At 40.8% G+C, this 20,030-nt stretch overlaps 1 protein-coding gene and 1 long non-coding RNA gene across 5 annotated transcripts in view; one reads left to right on the top strand and one right to left on the bottom strand.

Annotated features, from left to right (window-relative positions):
- Window positions 1-7,015, bottom strand: part of Ahi1 (Abelson helper integration site 1) — a 132,887-nt gene extending 125,872 nt beyond the window's left edge. For 3 of the 4 annotated variants that reach the window (XR_003837779.2, XM_021174723.3, XM_029482514.2), the window contains exon 1: window positions 4,790-4,968. The gene's annotated coding sequence lies outside the window, so the exon portion shown is untranslated. Of the gene's footprint in view, window positions 1-4,789; window positions 4,969-6,980 lie in introns of those variants that run through there. The other variant, XM_021174724.3, reaches the window with a different exon arrangement.
- Window positions 5,058-10,485, top strand: LOC147002570 (uncharacterized). The gene is made up of 2 exons (XR_015048375.1): window positions 5,058-5,101; window positions 10,353-10,485. It is a non-coding gene; the product is annotated as an uncharacterized LOC147002570 (long non-coding RNA).
- Window positions 10,486-20,030: the final 9,545 nt, after the last annotated feature.

Genomic DNA, 20,030 nt, shown 5'->3' with positions numbered 1-20,030 from the left:
AAGAGCTATAAGCAATCCATGGCTGCCAAGAGAGGGAGAGTAGGTCTTTTCCAGGGATGTGGCACCTGACAGATTATCCAAGCCCAAACTCATATGCTTATGAGCAACACTAAATAGACTCAGCAGGCTGTGTGTGTGTGTGTGTGTGTGTGCACACACATGCACACATATATAATAATGAGAAGGGCTCATGAATCTGAGATAGTGGAGGGAAACAGAGGTGGAAATAATGCAAATACAGTACTTATGTATGAAATTCTTAGAATAATAAAATTTTTAAATAAAAAAAGAGCTTGGACTGGAGGTACCCTAAGTGCTACTCCCAGAAATAATGTCTGTAAATGAAACTATCAGTGCCACATACAGAATACATCCCTATGAGCTGGTGACTGGAGCAGCCCTAGAAGCTCTCCAGATGATACAAGCTATTGCCATTGACTTTCATTGTCCACTACAACTAGGTGTATAATGCTGTTGCTGAAGACCACACACTCTGGTTACAGGACACAGAAAAATCAGGCTGGAACTGAGCTGGGAGCATCCTTCTTAGATGTTATGTGGAAGCTCCTATGTAGTGTGCTGGAGAAAATGAGTTATCCAAGGTCTTACATAGCTGCGGACTCCACATGCTGGGTAAGGCATGTTACTGGTACAATAGTGTTGTATTTTGGCAGTAAATCTTTTTGACTGGACTTGAAGCCTGCCTGGAATGTGGTTGGTACATCCATCCAGTGTAAAAACCACTGAAGAAAACTGACTTTCCCACTTCCAGAAGCTATCAAGTGTGAATAGCTTTTTGGCTAGCCAGGACTTCATGCCTACTTTCCCTCCTCTCTGCTGAGATTTTGTGTGGCTTGAGCTTATACAGGCTTTGTGCATGCTGTCACAGTTTCTGGGGATTCGTGTGTATTGACCTGTTGTATCTGGAAGATGCTGTTTCTTAGAAGACATCCACAACCTATGGCTCTTACTATCTTTCCACTTCCTCTTCCACATAGATCCTTGATCCTTAAGGGGAGGGATACAGACACACTTAGGGTAGAGCATTCTAAAGCCCCTCATTTTTTTACACTGACTAGTTGTATGTCTTTATGTTAATCACCATCTACTGAAAGTTCTCAGATGAGAGTTGATCAGTGTCCTGACAGATGCATATAGTACTGTGTCTGTCATTTTATTGCTAGATTCATTTAGAAGAATAATAGTGTTCTACCTTTCGCCTTAGAACCATTACCTATCTTGATTTAGGTTCTTGGCCTCAGTGACAATGTCAGGGTGTATCCATATCAGAGTGGGCCTTAACTCCAACCAAAAACTGGTTGATTACTCCCATAGCGTTCTTGTCACACTCAGGGAATGTTTTACAGGTGGGTGTAGCTGTAACTCAGGGTTTACAGGCATGTGACTAATGGCTACTTTTCTACTCTCGTAATGTGCTCAGCAATATAAACACTAGACAATAAGGATGAGGTTTTCAATTCAGTACCATAGATCCCTATGTATCCTTTAACCCTAGTATGTGGTGTCTTCAACAATAGAATATCACTGTTAAATGGTGGACTACAGCTGTAACATTGCCTAAATTCTGTAATGCTTATGAGGCCTAAAGGAATCCGACTTATGCATTTCTTTGTGTGTATGCATGCACAAAGGGAGTACACGTGCATGTGCATGTAGAATGTGCATACGTAGAGCCCAGAAGATATCAGGTGTCATTTCTCAGGTGCCAACAACACTTGTTTATTTTTCTTTTAAAGACAGGATCTCTCACTACTTTGAAACTTCTTGAGGAGGCTAGCCTGACTAAGCAGAAAGGACTGGGATTGACTTCCCAGTGCTAGGATTACAGACATGTCATAGCTGTCTTAACATGGCATTGGTGGCTGCACGCAGGCCCTCGCACTGAGCCACCTCCTAGTCCTCTTCCGTCAATTGCTAGTTATTTTCCAAACATTATATGATTACTATGTTCTGTATGAACACTCAGTTGTTCTAGGACCCTTGGTTGAGATTACCCTTTTCTTCACTGAAAACTTTGCCAGCTTTATAAGGAATAAGCTGACCTGGCCAAGGGGAAAGCAGAGTGCTAGAGCACATTTTTTAACCATGAGCAAGAGCCTGGCTTTCACACTGCAGCCTAAGAGAAAGAAGAGTCAGTGAGCCACGGAGACAAGGGACCTGTTCCTAGATTTTACTCTTCTCCACTATGCTAAATGCATATCTTTAGAACTTTGAACACTAAAGCTTTATAATGGGTCTTATTGTGTAATTTCTTGAATTTTGTTCTTGCATTTTGTTTAGTTTTCTAGGCTCTAGGTTCTGCTCATATTTTCAATTAAGTATTATAGTTACCTTTTCATTTTTTAAAAAACTTGTGTTTTGACTTGAACCACTCTCCCCCCACTCTCCCCCTCTAATATATATATATATATATATATATCTAGGATTCTCCAATGATGTCTAGGATTCTCCAATGAGACTGGCTATAGTTAGTCACACAGGCACAGCATACCACATATACTCACAATGATCACCAAGACTTTAATTTTTTTTTTTTTAGGTTTTTCGAGACAGGGTTTCTCTTGTGTTTTGACTTGAACCCCCCCCCCCTCTCTCTCTCTCTCTCTCTATATATATATATATATATATATATATATATATATATATATATATATATACATACACACACACACACACACACACTGTCCTGGAACTCACTCTGTAGACCAGGCTGGCCTCGAACTCAGAAATCCGCCTGCCTCTGCCTCCCGAGTGTTAGGACTAAAGGCGTGCGCCACCAGTGCCCGGTGACTTTAATATTTCTAACAGGATTCTTATGGGCTGAGCCCCATGTGCTGTTTCTCTGCTGATTTTGTGAGCTAGTACAATGCAAGTACAAGCATATTAGCTTTTGAATACTAGTAAATTACCAAGCTTGAGCTGGGAGCCTGAATAGAAAACACACATGCACGCGCACGAGCGCATGCACCCCCCCCCCCCATGCTCGCGCGATCTCGTGCCTGAGCGCAAGCTCGATTGAGTGCGTCACACACACACACACGCACACGCGCGTGCTGGAGCACCCTCACACCCCCACATGCTCGCGCGTTCTCGTGAACGGCAGACACAGACACACACATACACATGCGTGAAGCACCCTCACCACCCCCCCATGCTCGCACGTTCTCGCGAGCCTGAGTGCTCGCATGACTGCGCATGTGTACACAACACACAGACACACCACACAGACGCGCGCACCTCTTTCTCATCCTCTGCTAACAGAACCCCCCCCCCCCAACCATTGCTAGAGGGCTGGGTCTGTGCCTCTCAGTTCAAAAAAGGGTAGTTAACGAAGATTCTAGTACTGTTATATTGCTAAATGGCTTTGGATAAGGCATTAACTTCATTAGGGCTTGTTTTTTAAATTTTTTTTTTAATGCCTGAGTGGCATCAATATTTATTGAACGGAGAAGAAGGAAACTGAAAAAATAATAATCACACATCACAGGTGCTCAGAAAAATTACTTTATGTCCATTTAACAAATATATAATTAAGAATATAATTAAGAAATAAAAGATTAAATGTATATTTAAATTATCACATATTTGATATTTCGAGGCATAACTGAATAAACAGTAGCATTTAATAACATCACAATTACAGAAATAATCATTTTAATATTAATGTATACTACAGAAAGCACAGATAATTAGTAACTTATGTTTGATTAATAATATATTTTATAATATAGACTTATATTTAGATTATATTTAATACAACATTCTGAATTTTGTAGATGTCATTTTATAAAACAATTTTTTAAAACTAGCATACACGATATTAGATATCATTCTATCATTATTTTAAGTCTTTCCCATCCAAAGATGGGCAGCTCTCTATAGGACCTTCTAAAAGAGACTACGCAGAAAAAATAACTGGATTACGTTTCCTCCCTCGCTTCTGTAAAACATGGAGTATGTGCTTATACATCAATGCAAAAGAAGAAGAAGAAGAAAAAAAAAAAAAAAACCTTGGACGATGGCTCGGTAGCAAAATTTCATAGCAAAAGAAGAAAACAAAAATTATGTTTGTGTAATTTGACCAATAAATCTGTGATAGCCCCCATAAACAAATAATATTGTAAATATTGCTAAAAATTCTTTTTGCATTTGAATTTGCTTCAAATATTCTTTTAAAAATTCCCTTATCTTCCTCATCACAATCTTTTCCCGAGTGCTCACGCAATTGTTTACGCAACAGGTGAAATACCTGTTAGCATCCAAAAGATGTTTGCTTTAACGAAACAAAACAAAATCATGGAGGGACCGCTTCTACGGACGTTTTCGCAGTTCTAATAAAGGCAGAGCAACCGTTTGTTAGATTCCCGGATAGCCTCCGTTTTGGGGGGGCTTTACGCACTGAGATGACCCTTACAATAGATTCATCACTCTATCTACTTAGATGTTATTAAGAGAGCCTGCCATTGCGCACCGGCAGGTCATTTACAAGGAAACTGACTAAGTACCCAATAGCTTGGGTGGGGGGCATTTAAGCCTGAACCGGGTGTCGGGGGTGGGAAGGCGAAGGCTGCGTCCGTCTTTCAGAGCACGGGACTGGGCAGCCTAAACTGGAGTGGGAGCAAGCGGGAAAGGAGAGGCCGCTCGCAGGCATCCTCGGGTCTCCGGCAGCCTGCTCGCGAGCATCCCACAGTCTCCGGGTACCCCCTCGCCGCCCCCGGGGACCGGGCAGGCCAGAGCCTCCGCCACAGCGCGCCCGCGGGATACTCACGGAGAGGAGCAACAGCCCGGCGGCGGCGCGAAGCGGTTCCCTGCGCCTAGGCGAGGACGAGGGAGGCGGCAGCTTGGCCCGCAGGACCGCTGGCGACCGGAGCTGTCCAGCCAGCTCAGTGCCGCAGTGCGGAGGCGCGCCGCCCGTGACGTCAGGCCCGCCTCTGCCGCTGTTGCCTAGGTAACTCAGACTAGGGACCGGAGATCCGGGCCCGACCATGGCCACGCCCTCTACCCGGCGCGCTTCCGGGATCTGGCAGAGGGGCGCGCGCACACCGGGCGGGGAGCTGAGGTTCCGCCCCTGCAGCCGGAAGTGAGTCCCGGGTGCAGATGTGTGAACGAGTGAATGAATGAATGAATGAATGAGCGAGCGAGCTAGTGAATGACGCCAGGCTGCCGAGAAAGACTCGTCACCCCGCAAAATGAAACGCGCCTTTAAGTGAGAATGGGGAGCCCTGCTGCAGACAAATCCTCAGGCGCCGAGTTTACCGTGTTGAAACAAGAATCGCGCCACGTTTTCTTGCCAACGCCCCCTCACTTCCGCTTCAGACGCCATCTTGGGCTGTGAGTCACCTGGAGTGGGAAATGCTAGATGCGCCATTCCGTCGGCTGGTATTAGAGGCCGTTTTCTGCAGCTGCCCTCCCACACAACCCGGGCCTCCTTTGCATGGCGACAGTTGTTCAGAGGCCAGCTTTTCTGTTTTGTCTGGTACCAGACCTAACAACCCCATCTCACCAGGGTCTCAAAATGCAGTGCGACGACCAGTCTCATGCATGGGAAGTGTCACCAATGTAAAGATGGCCATGTTTTCACTCAAAAAAAAAAAAAAAAAAAACCCTCAAAATTTACCCCCTCTAAAACTATCTTGATTTAAGCTGTCACCATCCCTTCAGGGTTTTACCAAACCTATCTTTAATGTCCCCAGTGAATTGCCATTACCTAAGGCAAGCTGCCAGAATGTCTTACAGGGAACTGGCCTCATTACCTGTGTCCTGACTCCAGTTTTTTTTTTTTTTTTAAAGATTTATTTATTATATGTAAGTACACTGTAGCTGTCTTCAGACACTCCAGAAGAGGGAGTCAGTTGTGAGCCACCATGTAGTTGCTGGGATTTGAACTCTGGACTTTCGGAAGAGCAGTCAGGTGCTCTTACCCACTGAGCCATCTCACCAGCCCCTGACTCCAGTTTTGACTACGAATTTTCCTTCACAACACTACCAGAGTAACATTACTAATGTAAAGCTGGTAACGCTACCGGTACCCTCTTTTAAAAATTATTTGAAAGGAGAAAAATAAAATCTCACTTTGCCATGGATACAGATGCTCCATCCGGCTGGGTTTTCTCATTACTTTTTTTTTTTCTTTCAGTTTTACACAATTTTTTGAATTGTGTGCATCATGAAATAAGCAATCTAATTCTGTGTTGTACATAATTTTATACAATATTGAATTATGTAGAGAATGTCAGTTTGTACTCTTTTCTGCCATGATCCTTGTACATATTGTCTGCCTCTCTTGAAAATCCTTCCCAAGTCGTGTTCCTTCTGTGAATCTTAGTAAGTTACCTATGAAATATTCTGAGCATTCCTAATACGCTCACCTCATTAGACTGCGTGTACTGATTTCTAAAAGTTTTCATTGGATTTTAATACTTTCATCCACAGCATGTTAAGTATCAAATAGTACCTAATGAGCAGTTACTAGATGAATTATGAGTTCCTAGAGCTATTCATTGTGTCTTCTGTAGTTTTCATATAAACTCTTAACATCTGAATTGCCAATTTCAAAGTTATCATGTTGGTTGTTTACTCTGGATTGGGTATTATTCTCAGGACACAATTGGCTGAGATCCATGCCAGTGACCATTTTGGTCCCTATTTTTGTAACAGCATGGGTAAATTTTATATATATACATAAAATTTTATATGTATAATTTACTCATGATATATATGTGTGTGTATGTATATATGGAGTATTTGCAGAGGTCTATTGTGGGGTAAGGCAGATAAGGCAGTATTTCTAACAGAAGGGACATTTAAAGCCTAACCACATGTACAGTTATTTTGGTTGCAAAGAACTTCTGGGTAAGATGATCTATGGGTCTACTGCTTGTAGTTTTTCCCCTAGTTTTGTCTGTTGGAGAGATCTAGGAGAAGCGGGATACTAGGAGCAATGAACACACAGTACTTACAAGACCTTGGTTCCTTGAGCACCATTCTCCTTTAAAAAAAACTAGGGCCTCTTGGAGAGGCGCTTGATTCTAGAACAGGAACAGATCATGCACAAAATGGAATTGAAAAAGCATTGTGACAGAAATTAAGGATGTTCTTACAGAATGACGAAACATAACAGAGGTTGCCAGAAATCATCTTGAAAAGGCCACAGATGCTTAGAGATGGCTCAAGCTAAACAACATTATAATCATGTTAAACAAGTCCATTTAACAAGAATACTTAAAGTCCGAGTGAAATAAAAGAATAGTTTGAAAACTTGAAAGAAAGAGTTCTCCCTTACATTAAAATTAAAATTCCAACTAATATAGAATGATATGTGCAGAAATATCACCTTATGACGACTATTTTAATATCACTCATTTATCACTCATTTAATAATCACTATATGCTAAGCCAGAGCCTGAGGGTTTAAGAAGCTTATAATGCTATTAATATACACATACTAAGTAGCCCAATAAGTGTACTTTTGTTACAAAGGGGAAAAAAAACTTGACATTAGAAATGTGCCAGTGGTGATAAAAATTACTACAAACTCAAACAAATATCAACATCAACCCCTGCCTGGAAAAGGCATCAGAATTAGCGCATCACATTCTGACTGATTTAAAAAACAGGAAGATGAGTCAGGTGTGGTGGCGCACGCCTTTGATCCCAGCACTCGGGAAGCAGAGGCAGGCAGATTTCTGAGTTCGAGGCCATCCTGGTCTACAAAGTGAGTTCCAGGACAGCCAGGGCTACAGAGAGACCCTGTCTCGAAAAACCAAGAAAAAAAAAGGAAGATGTTTTTCCACTTTCAGAAGTTAGAAGTTCAGAATGAACGTGTCCGCAGGATTTCTCTTCTTGGCTCTAAGATAGCTGTTTTTTCCCATGTCTTCACATGGTCTGCTACCACTCCACCTGACTGTGTCCAAATGTCCTCTAAGGGTTCAGCCATACTAGTTTAGGCCTATCCTAACGACCTCCTGTTGGCTCAGACCCTCTCTTCCAAAACAGCCACAATGTAAAGTATCAGGCTCAGGACTTGAATGAATTTGGGAGTAAGTACAGCTCAACACATAACAACTGTGATTTATAGAAACAATAGTTCTATTGAGTGGTTTGTTTCCGGTTCAAATAAAATAACTATAAAGTTATATATTAAGCAATCAAATTTTATTGGGGTCTATGTATTAGATGCTATTAAAGACTTGTGGGTGTGTGAGTATCTTAAGTGTGTGTATGTGTGTTTGTGTGTGTGCTTGTGCATGCATGCATGTTTGTATTTGCCTGAGAATTTCCTTTGCCTTGCCTCAAAGCCATTGATATAATTCTGCCAGCATTCTGAAGTAATTTTCAATTTCCCTTTTAGAGTATCTCTTTGACATACTGAACAAAATAGTTATTTCTCTTTAATTCTGCATATTAATGAAAACTTGTTTGTAGTAGTAATTTTCATTCAGACTTAGAAAATGACTTCTTGAAATAATTTTCTTTCTGATACATGTTGTTTAGAGTGTAATTCTGAGAAAATCATATTTACCTATAGATAAAGACTTGGCCAGGGTGCTCTCAGCTTCCAGTGGTCCCAGGAAGTTGTCTGTAGATTTGTTGCCTACATATTGATAGCACTGTATTAGGAAGCATTTAATGTATTAGGAAGCATTTCAGCTTCTCAGAGTCTTTCATGGAAAACAGAAACTTCTGCAGAGTCTACAAGAAAAAAAACCCCTCAAATTATTGTCTTGTTCATCCTCCATCTTCTTCATCTAGCCTAACCTGTGCTCATTGTAACATTCTTAGGCAATGGGCACTAGAGGGCAGCAGAGCAACACATATTCATACTTGAACTAAGTTGCTGAAAGAGTGTATTAAGACTTCTTTACATTCTAAGTTTCTGGGCTAATATCCACTTTTTTGTGTGTGTGGTTTTTCGAGACAGGGTTTCTCTGTGTAGCCCTGGCTGTCCTGGAACTCACTCTGTAGACCAGGCTGGCCTCGAATTCAGAAATCCGCCTGCCTCTGCCTCCCAAGTGTTGGGATTAAAGGCCTGCGCCACCACCGCCCGGCTAATATCCACTTATCAGTAAGTACATATCATGTGAGTTATTTTGTGATTGAGTTACCTCATTCAGGATGATGCCCTCCAGATCCATCCATTTGCCTTGGAATTTCATAAATTCATTGTTTTTAATAGCGGAGTAGTACTTCATTGTGTAAATGTACCACATTTTCTGTATCCATTCCTCTGTTGAGGGACATCTGTGTTCTTTTCCAGCTTCTAACTATTATAAATAAGGCTGCTATGAACATAGTGGAGCATGTGTTCTTATTACCAGTTGGAACATCTTTTGGATATATGCCTAGGAGAGGTATTGCGGGATCCTCTGGTAGTACTATGTTTAATTTTCTGAGGAACCGCCAGACTGATTTCCAGAGTGGTTGTACAAGCTTGCAATCCCACCAACAATGGAGGAGTGTTCGTCTTTCTCCACATTCACGCCAGCATCTGCTGTCACCTGAGTTTTTGATCTTAGCCATTCTGACTGGTGTGAGGTGGAATCTCAGGGTTGTTTTGATTTGCATTTCCCTGATGACTAAGGATGTTGAACATTTTTTCACTTGCTTCTCAGCCATTTGATAATCCTCAGTTGAGAATTCTTTGTTTAGCTCTGTGCCCCATTTTTAATGGTTTTTTTTTGACTTTCTGGAGTCTACCTTCTTGAGTTCTTTATATATATTGGATATTAGTCCCCTATCTGATTTAGGATTGGTAAAGATCCTTTCCCAGTCTGTTGGTGGCCTTTTTGTCTTATTGATAGTGTCTTTTGCCTTACAGAAGCTTTGCAATTTTATGAGGTTCCATTTGTCAATTCTCCATCTTACAGCACAAGCCATTGCTGTTCTATTCAGGAATTTTCCCCCTGTGCCCATATCTTCGAGGCTTTTCCCCACTTTCCCCTCTATAAGTTTCAGTGTCTCTGGTTTTATGTGGAGTTCCTTGATCCACTTAGACTTGACCTTAGTACAAGGAGATAGGAATGGATCGATTCGCATTCTTCTACATGATAACTGCCAGTTGTGCCAGCACCATTTGTTGAAAATGCTGTCTTTTTTTCCACTGGATGGTTTTAGCTCCCTTGTCAAAGATCAAGTGACCATAGGTGTGTGGGTTCCTTTCTAGGTCTTCAATTCTATTCCATTGGTCTACCTGTCTGTCGCTATACCAGTACCATGCAGTTTTTATCACAGTTGCTCTGTAGTACAGCTTTAGGTCAGGCATGGTGATTCCACCAGAGATTCTTTTATCATTGAGAAGAGTTTTTGCTATCCTAGGTTTTTTGTTATTCCAGATGAATTTGCAAATTGTCCTTTCTAATTCATTGAAGAATTGAGTGGATATTAGCCCAGAAACTTAGAATACCCAAGATACAATTTGCAAAACATATGAAACTCAAGAAGAATGAAGACTAAAGTGTGGACACTTCAAACCTTCTTAGAATTGGGAACAAAACACCCATGGAAGGAGTTACAGAGACAAAGTTTGGAGCTGAGATGAAAGGATGGACTATCCAGAGACTGCCCCACCTGGGGATCCATCCCATAATGAGCCACCAAATGCAGACACTATTACATACACCAGCAAGATTTTGCTGAAAGGACCCTGATATAGCTGTCTCTTGTGAGGCTATGTGCCTGGCAAACACAGAAGTGGATGCTCACAGTCAGCTATTGGATGGATCACAGGGCCCCCAATGGAGGAGCTAGAGAAAGTACCCAAGGAGCTAAAGGGATCTGCAACCCTATAAGTGGAACAACAATATGAACTAACCGGTACCCCCAGAGCTCATGCCTCTAGCTGCATATGTAGCAGAAGATGGCCTAGTCGGCTATCATTGGGAAGAGAGGCCCCTTGGTCTTGCAAACTTTATATGCCCCAGTACAGGGGAATGCCAGAGCCAAGAAGTGGGAGTGGGTGGGTAGGGGCGCAGGGCAGGGGAAGGGTATAGGGGATTTTTCGGGAGAGCATTTGAAATGTAAATGAAGAAAACACCTAATAAAAAATTGGAAAAAGGAAAAAAAAAAGACTTCTTTACAATTTACTATGCATTGCCCAAATGTGTTCACTAATCATGATTCTATCAGCTTGAATTTATTTACTTTTTCATATTTTATTTTTATTTCTATTTTATGTGGAAGAATGTTGGCCTGCATGCATGTATTTATACTTTGTATGTACCTGATTCCCCACATATATGTACCTTGTGTGTACCAAATTCCCCTGGAGAACAGAACACTCTGTCAGATTCCCTGGAATGGAGTTGCAGATTGCTATGAGCTGCTGTGTGGTTGCTGAGAAGTAGCTCAGATCCTCTGCAAGAGCAAGTGTTCCTCACCACTGAGCCATCTCTTCAGCTATCATTGATTCATTTATTCATTCTGAGACAAGGTCTCAGTGAGCTGTGTTGCTGGGGATGAATTTGAATTCATCATCTTTTGGATCCACCTCCTGGGTGCAGGATTATAGGTGTGTACCATCATGCCCAGTTATGTTGTAGTACTGGCCCGAGAATGCACATTGTCGAATCCTACTTGAGTCACTTACCACCTGTGTGACCTAGGTATGTTATCCTCATTGGTAAAAAAACTCTTAGAGAATTAATTATTGTTAGGATAAATGGTTCAATACATGTAAAGTATTAAATTATTATGACTTTGATATCTTTGTGTTTTAATGATTTTAGTTTGTTACTCTATATGTTTAAGTAACATGTTAACTTCTTGCTTTTAATCAACAATACATATTTTGTCTCTCCCCTTTTCTCTTTTTTTGAGATAGGTTTTCTCTGTGTAGCCTTGGCTGTCCTTGTTCTGTAGACCAGGCTGGCCTACAACTTAGAGATCTGCTTGCCTCTGCCTCCCAAGTGCTGAGATTAAAGGTGTGTCCCATCACTGTCTGCCTTATATGTTATTTCCTGACACATGACCTTGGAAATAAATAAAGAAATCTGCATTTTACATTGATCTTCACTCTTCCCTACCACAGTCTCACTCCCAAAGTTGCTGATGGGCTTATTTTATATTCTGGGAGAATTTATTAATTTTGTAACAATCTGATATATGTTTCATGGTAACTAAAAATGCACAAATCCTAAGAGTTTGATCTGATCTCTCATGTTCAGTTTCTCAGCATTTTAAAGACTCCATTTCATACAGAATCTCATACCAGGCAAGTCTCAGTCAGAACACAAAAATCATATTAGTGTTTGAACAGAGAATATAGTTGTGGATTTAATAAGTAATAAGTTAAGTTGACGGTGTATCTATTACTGAAGGGGGAACCTGCAGTATGCAGGAAGAGTGGCTGCAGAAAGTCAACACTCCTAGAACAGAAGGAATAGTGCCTGAGGAAGGAACAGAGACTGAAAGAAGGAAGCCTACTTCTAGAAGGCCTGGTTGCCACAGAAACACACAGGCTGTTGCTATGACAACCGAAGGACCGTTGCATGTGAGATAAGAGAGAAATAACACTAGAATTGAAAAGCGCCAGCACCTCTCTGTATCATCTTCTAAATGGGATGCTGTGTTTGGTATGGGAGTGTTACACTGAGAATTTTGCATCCATTTTCACCAGGGATATTAGTCTGTAATTTTTTTCCCCTTGTAATGTCATTGTTTGGCTTTGGCATCAGAGGGACGCTGCCCTTGTAAAATGTCCGTAGAAGTGTTCTGGAGGGGGCTGGGGAGTTGGCACTGGCACCAATGAGGACTTTGTGACTAAGCTTTGCTTTGGGGTGTGGTTAATTACTGTTCCAATATTCTTATTTACTATTGACCTGTGCAATTTTAAAAAATATTTCATCATGATTCAGTGTTGTCTTAGTATGTTTAAGGAATGTATTTATTTCTTTGAGGTTATCAAATTTGGGAAATAATGCTCACAGTATCCTCTACAGATTTCTTCTTTGTATTTCTATGATGCCTTCCTTTCTGTCTACAGTTTTATTTACTTGAAATTTTTTCTTTTTGTTTTAGTCTAGCTAAAGGTTTATCAACTTTGTGCTCCAAAATGCAAATTAGTTTTAGTGATCCTTTTATAGTTTGTTTCATGGGTTTTTGTTCTAATCTGTGTTAGCTCTTTCCTTTTGCTAGTTTGAGGCCACAGTTTACTCTTTTTCTATTAAGTTGGTGCAAAGGAAATTGAATTTTTAGACCATGAATTTTATATAATTATACCTAGGCTCGATCAAATCTTTACTAATCCGAATCAGAACCATTACAATGTACATTTCTTTCTGCCAATGTCTTTCTGTAACAAAAACTTATGCCTTGGGGTTTGGTTTACTTTTGGAAAGCACCTGCTGGCAGTGGTTCTTCTGTGAAAAGTTGTTGAGATGCTCAAAGCAGTGCTAGTCTGTTGGTGAGAGGCCCTTGGCATGTAGTGATCATGACAGCTGCATGTAGTGGTCATGACAGCTGCATGTAGTGGTCAGGTCAGCTGCATGTAGTGGTCAGGTCACAGCATGTAGTAGTCAGGTCAGCTGCACGTAGTGGTCAGGTCACGGCATGTAGTGGCCAGCTTCAGGTAGTGAATAAGGCAAATCTCAGAGCACAGTTACTTCAGATTTTGAAGTACCCGATTGTGCAGCTTGAGGTTAGTCATCACTCTGAAGAAACAATGGGTCTTTCTCTCGATGGAGAGCATCTACAACTGTTGCAGGTTTCAGGATGTCTCAACAACTTGCTGAACATGCTGCTCAGATATAACTGTATCACTGGGACTCTGAAAGCTGTGGTGGATCTCACCAGAGGCAGACAATAGAATCATGACCCTGATAGTTTCTTGTATACGTTTGGCTTTGGGAACTCCTTTGGAACTCCTTTTAAACTCAACCACTAAGCTGGTCATTGGTGGTGATTGTATACAATCTGGTTTCAGTCTAGTCAAGAAACAGTTCTCCCTGGGGCTGGAGAGACGCTTATCTGTCAACAGAGTTTGCTCTTTTACCAGAGGACATAAGTCCCCACATAGCACCCACATTAGGTGGTTCACAACATCCTGTAACTGCAGTTCCAGGGTATTTGACCTTCTCTTCTGGCCTCCATGGGTACCAGCAAACATACAGACACACAGACATACACACATGCATACACTCAAACACACACACACACACACACACATTCACACATACATACACTGGGAAAAAAAGGTAATAGAAAGAAATGGTTCAATGTTGGATAGAATAAGAGCAAACAATAGTTTAAAACATTAAAAATTTTTTTTCTGTTAGCTCATACAACACCTATTTAGCATTTTCACATTTCCAATTTGCTTCAAATGTCTAAGGACCATTGAATGGTCCTTGTCTTAGTTACTGTTCTATTTCTGTGAGGAGAGTAAGGCGCTCTTATAAAAGAAGGCACTTGAAAGATTCAAGGGGTTAGTCCACTATTACCATGACACCAAGTGTGGCAACCGACAGGCATGGTACTGGAGAAGTAGCTGAGAGCTTGCATCCAGTCTTCAAGTTGTGAAGAGAGAAACTGGGTCCGGCATGGGCTTTGGAAACCTCAAAGCCCACCCCCAGCGACATAGCCCCAACAAAAAAGTCACCTTTTAATCTCTCCCAAACAGTTCCATGCCCTGAACACCAAGCATTCAGACAGGAGCCTATGGTACCATTACCCTTTAAAACACCACATTCTACTCCCTGACTACCACGTTTGTAGCCTTATCATAATGAAAAATGCATTTAGTCCAACTTCAAAAGTCTCCATAGTCTTCCATAGTTCCAAGGCTGCTTAAAAATCCAAAGTCCAAAGTTTCTTCTGAAACTCAAGACAATCTCTTAACTGTAATCCACATAAAATAAAAATAAATACAATAAGATACAAGCAGATCGCAGGCTTCCCACATACAATGTCATAGAATATACATTATCATTCCAAAAGGAAGGAAATGGAACGTACTAAGGAACATTGGACCAAAGCAGAACTAAAAACCATCAGGTGAACTCCAAATCCAACACCTCCAAGTTGGATGTTAAATGGTTTATCAGTGGCTCCTCTCTTTCAGCTTTGTTGACTGCAACACACTTGGCTCTCTTGGGCTGGCTCCACACCCTGTCTGCGTTTCTCCTTGGCGAGCACTCCTTGGTCCTGGCATCTCCAATGCAGTCCACGCTTCACCTTCAAAGCATCACACACCGGGCTCTCTGGGCTTCCGTCTAGTGATGCCCTGTCACATGCTCAGCCTCAGCAGCTTTCGTTAGCTTTGCAGGGAGATTCCACAACCCCTTTGCTGCATCCTTGTTGACTTAAATCCAGAACCACATGACCAAAGCTGCCAAGTTTTTCTGCTTGCTGGGGTTGGAACCTGGCCCGTCCTTGAGTTACATTTGCATACACTGTACATTGTTATTTAGGCCTAGGAAATCCCTTAGATCGGTGGTCACCAACCTTCCTAATGCTGTGACTCCCGAATACAGTTCCTCATGTTGGGGTGACCCCAACCATAAAATTATTTTTATTGCTACTCATAATTGTAGCTGTGGTTATGAATCACAATTAAAATATCTGTGTTCTCTGATGGTCTTAGGTGCGAAAGGGTCATTTGACCCCTAAGGGGTCTCAACCCACAGGTTGAGAACCACTGCCTTAGCCCTTTTCCTCTCACAACCTGCAGGATTATCTGGGCAGGGTCTTGCCCTGAGGATACCACTCCCTTTATTATTTAGTGTCACTAAATAATATTTCACAATAATTATTTCACTGTAAACTTCTCTGCTCCTTGAGCATAAGACTTGGCAAGACTTGAACATTACATGTCCTCATGTTTCTTCCTCCTCAAACCATACATTTTGAATTTCTCTTCGCCCTTCTTGCTCCTTTTCATTGTAGATCTGTGTGTGAGTGATCACTGATAACCACGACACACAAAGCACTAGGCTATCTTAAGGTATCCTCCACCCGTGGTGTTAGTCTACATCTCTTCAGTTTAGCCTCTGGCATATTTTTAGAACAAGGGCAAAAAGCAGCCAGGTTTTTTTCCAAAATGTCATGAGAACAGTTTCCAATATTCTTCAGAACCTATTGAGCTGTGCCACCGTATTCTACATTACTCTCAGCATTGCTGTGCCACCGTATTCTACATTACTCTCAGCATTGCTGTCTTCCATGCTCCTCGTATGGTGGCCATCAAGTCCTGCTTATAGATTTAATGCTTTTCTAATCCAAAGTCCCAAAGTCTTCCATATTTCTCCAACAAACAGTATGGTCAGGTCTGTCACAGCAATACCTGTCTCTTGTCTTAGTTGTTCTATTGCTGTGGAGAGACATCATGACTAAGACAACACATAAAATAAAGCATTTAATTGGCGACTGGCTCACACCATGGTGGAGAGTGTGGCATCAGGAAGGCACAGTGCTTGAAGAGCTGCTGAAAGGTCACATCTCTTCTGCAAGTTGCAGGCTAGGAGAGGGTCACTGGGTCTGGCATGGGCTTTTGGAACTTAAAAGTCCTTCCCCAGTGTCACATCCCCTACAAGGCCACACCTTCTAATCCTTTCCAAACAGTTCCACTAATTGGGGACTGAATATTCAAACATATAAACCTATGGGGGCCATTGTCATTAAAAGCCTCGCTGACTTGTCATTTCCTCACATAGTTGTAAGAAGATCAGTTTCAATGATCATTCTCACTTGGTTGGCCATTATCAATTTCCAGTGGCCAGCTACTACATTGCTTTTTATTTTCAAGGCTCTCCATTGCAAAACGACTTTAACCGTTGCAACACTGTCTGTCAGAAATTCCTGGGCCAAAAATGTTATTGATGATGGAGGTTGCCTCCATTGCTTTAGGACCCATTTTAAACTTGAATAAAAAGTTTTCTCGAGATTGCTTTTGGTTTAATGTCATTTAAATAGTATAAAATAAACATTAAGTAGTAATTCATTAGCAAGAAAAGCATAAAGTGGGAAATGATCATTAAAATGATGTACAAAATAGGCACATTCATTAAGAATATATTCTAATGTCAGATGACAAATTTCAACAATGTGAAACTAAAATTACTTTTCATCAACATAATAGCTCCATAAAGCACAGAAGGAACTTCGTTATTTGACATTGTTCTCTTTCCTACGTATTTTACTGCTATCAACTTCTCTACTAGAATTTTTCCATCCCCATGGGTTTTGCTCTTGTCTTTCTGATTTGTCTTAATTTTTTTAAATGTCCCTTTTGTTTGCTTCTCCATCCAAGGATTGTTTGTGAATATTATTAACCTAAATTTCCATCACCAGTGGGACATGGGGAGAAAGCCTGGTCTATACCTCTAAGAAGTCACTCCTTCCCCTTGGAAAAGATACTCTCCCTATTTCTGACAACACGGATGGATCTGAAAGACGTTGTGCTAAGTAAAATAACTCAAATATAGACAGACAAACTTGTATGATTCTGTAAAATCATGAAGTGGGAGTACAAGGGTGAAGTCCAGGAGCTAAGGAGAAAATAGTGTAGAGATTATTAATGCTTAAAGAATACAAAGTCTGGGGGTACAGGAGAAATCTACCTTACTGCATAGCACCTAGAGATACAATGTTATACTCTAGTCTTAAAAGGTTCAGGCATGTAGACTCTGTTTGTTTTGCTTTTGTTTTTTGTTTGTTTGGGTTTTTTGTTTTGTTTGTTTGTTTTTTGTTTTTGTTTTTTTTCAAGACAGGGTTTCACTAAGCAGCCCTGGCTGTCCTGGAACTTACTCTGTAGACCAGGCTGGCCTCGAACTCACAGAGATCCTCTTGCCTCTGCCTCCCTTGTGCTAGAACTAAAGGCATGTGCCATTACCTCTCAGGTGACAAGTAGGTTCTTATGTCAGATGTTGCAGCCATAAAGGACAAAGACAGAAGGAGATGACATTTTATGGCTTTGATGAATTAATTACAAGCGAATATTTATCTCCAGACTAATCAAGTCATACCATTAAATCGACTTCGGTCATCCTTCAGTTGAGTGGGTTAAAATAAGAAATAAAATATGACAAAATATGTTCTCCCTATTGACACTGCCATTTTTACCCCTAGTGCTCTTACTTCCATCAAAGACTACATTAAACCAATCCCCAAGGACTAGATGTCTAGCTGCTGCAACTGAAGCAGAGAAGAGGAAAGAGCTTAGACTCTACACAACAAATTGCCTAACTTTTTATTTAATTGCGGTTTCTCCTTATCTTTGAAATATTTCAGCTTTCTTTCCAGACTTTATTGTTTTCCACTAAAAACAAAACAAAACAAAACAAAACAAAACAAAACAACAACAACAACAAAAAAAACCCCAAACCTCTCTCAGCTACTCTTTTTAGTCTGGATCTAATAAAATATCTGAGGCTCTTTAGTTATCTGTTAAGAAATAAAGAATTTGAGAATCAGACAAATTGCCAGCTGAGACCATCTGTGCTTCAACCTTGCTTTAGCATCTGGAGTTTCACCCTCTGGCCTCTTCACTAAATGGTGGTGTCTCTGTGGTGAACACTATGTGAACATCATGCCGGTATGGTTAAATGTCTGGCTGCTGTTAAAACCATCCCACATCTGAGGGGTGAAATAGTGAGGACAGCACTTACAGCTTACAGTCCTTTTCAGTTTTCTCCCCAGTGGAACTCCACATTCTACCACCCCTTTAATTGGTGTTTATTTTTTGTACTTTATTTCTACAAGGCCAGCTTTTATTTCAATTTCTTGACATTGTGTGTGTTAGTTTCTTGTGGACATCATAAGAAATCCGTAGTAATACAGTAGTTTCAAATAACAACAAAAATGTATTGTTCATGAGCCCGGAGACCAGATTTTTTTTTTTAAATGAAGCCTAGGTTCCATCCAGAAGCTCAAGGGGAGAGTATGGTCTTGATCACACTGAGCTCTGGGTGAGTGCAACACTCCTAAGCTTGTACTCATATCCCTCCAGTCTGTGCATCTGTCTTCATAGGGCCATATAACCTGGTATCTGTATAATTTGATCCCTCTGCCAACTTCTAATTGTTTATCATTGTATTTAGCATCTGTCCAGAAAAATCCAGGTTTATATTCTCACCTTCAGCCTTCTTTGTCTGTGCAAATACTGGTTCTCCACAAAAGGTAACGTTTACAGGTTGCTTGGGCTAAGTCATAGCTTATCCTTGGACATCATCCTTTAGTTAACTATGCCACGATCCTTACTTCCTCATCCCTAAGGAAGGAGCCTGAGTGTGATGTCTAAGGGCTTGCTCTCTGGACTCATCCTACTTTCTTAGTTTTGTAGATGGGTTTTCATTCTCTCTTTCTCAATAATTTATAATGTTTGTTTGTGTATGTGTATATTTATGTCATATATATATATATATATATATATATATATATATATATATATATATATATATGTTGGTTTCTTTCACAAACATTTACTGGGTTATTAGGAAACAGACAATAAATGTGTGCCAACAATCTTAAGTTGGCATATATTCAAAAGAATATTTAGAAGGTGGTATTTGACTATATATCAAATCAAGCTAGAATCTGTAAAAGTGAAGGGCAAACCAGGTCATGTAAAAGTGTTCAACAAATATCTCCTCTCCTTTTGATAGTTTTCCTTCTGCTTCACCTTCTGCTTCCTTTTGATCCACCAAATATGCAAGTTCTTCAGGTTCCCATGGTAACAATAAGAGTTCAGCAATTCATCTGACATCTCTCATTGAGGGCAGGGATTACATAATAGAAAGTGTTAACTTATGCAACACTGGTCATTATGACATTTTGGATATGTTTCTTACCTTTTCAAACATTTTTACTTCTTTTGCATGGCTGACACTGAAAATTGCTGGCTGTTGGTAGAAATAAATGGCATATATACACTACCATGCTGTTGCCATAATTGCTAATCTGTCCTGTCATTTCTTCACAATAAGCCAATCTGTGTATTCAGAATTATGTTCAGTGTAGTTCAGGGCACCTTTACTAATTGCTTGGCACTATCTCCGTTCCTAACTCCCTTCCTTACA

The sequence above is a fragment of the Mus caroli genome, unplaced genomic scaffold (assembly GCF_978045245.1).
Source record: "Mus caroli unplaced genomic scaffold, Mus_caroli_1 scaffold_9, whole genome shotgun sequence".
NCBI classification, from domain to species: Eukaryota; Metazoa; Chordata; class Mammalia; order Rodentia; family Muridae; genus Mus; species Mus caroli.
Note: the sequence above shows the minus strand (reverse complement) of the source record. Positions and strands in the feature narration are given on the sequence as shown.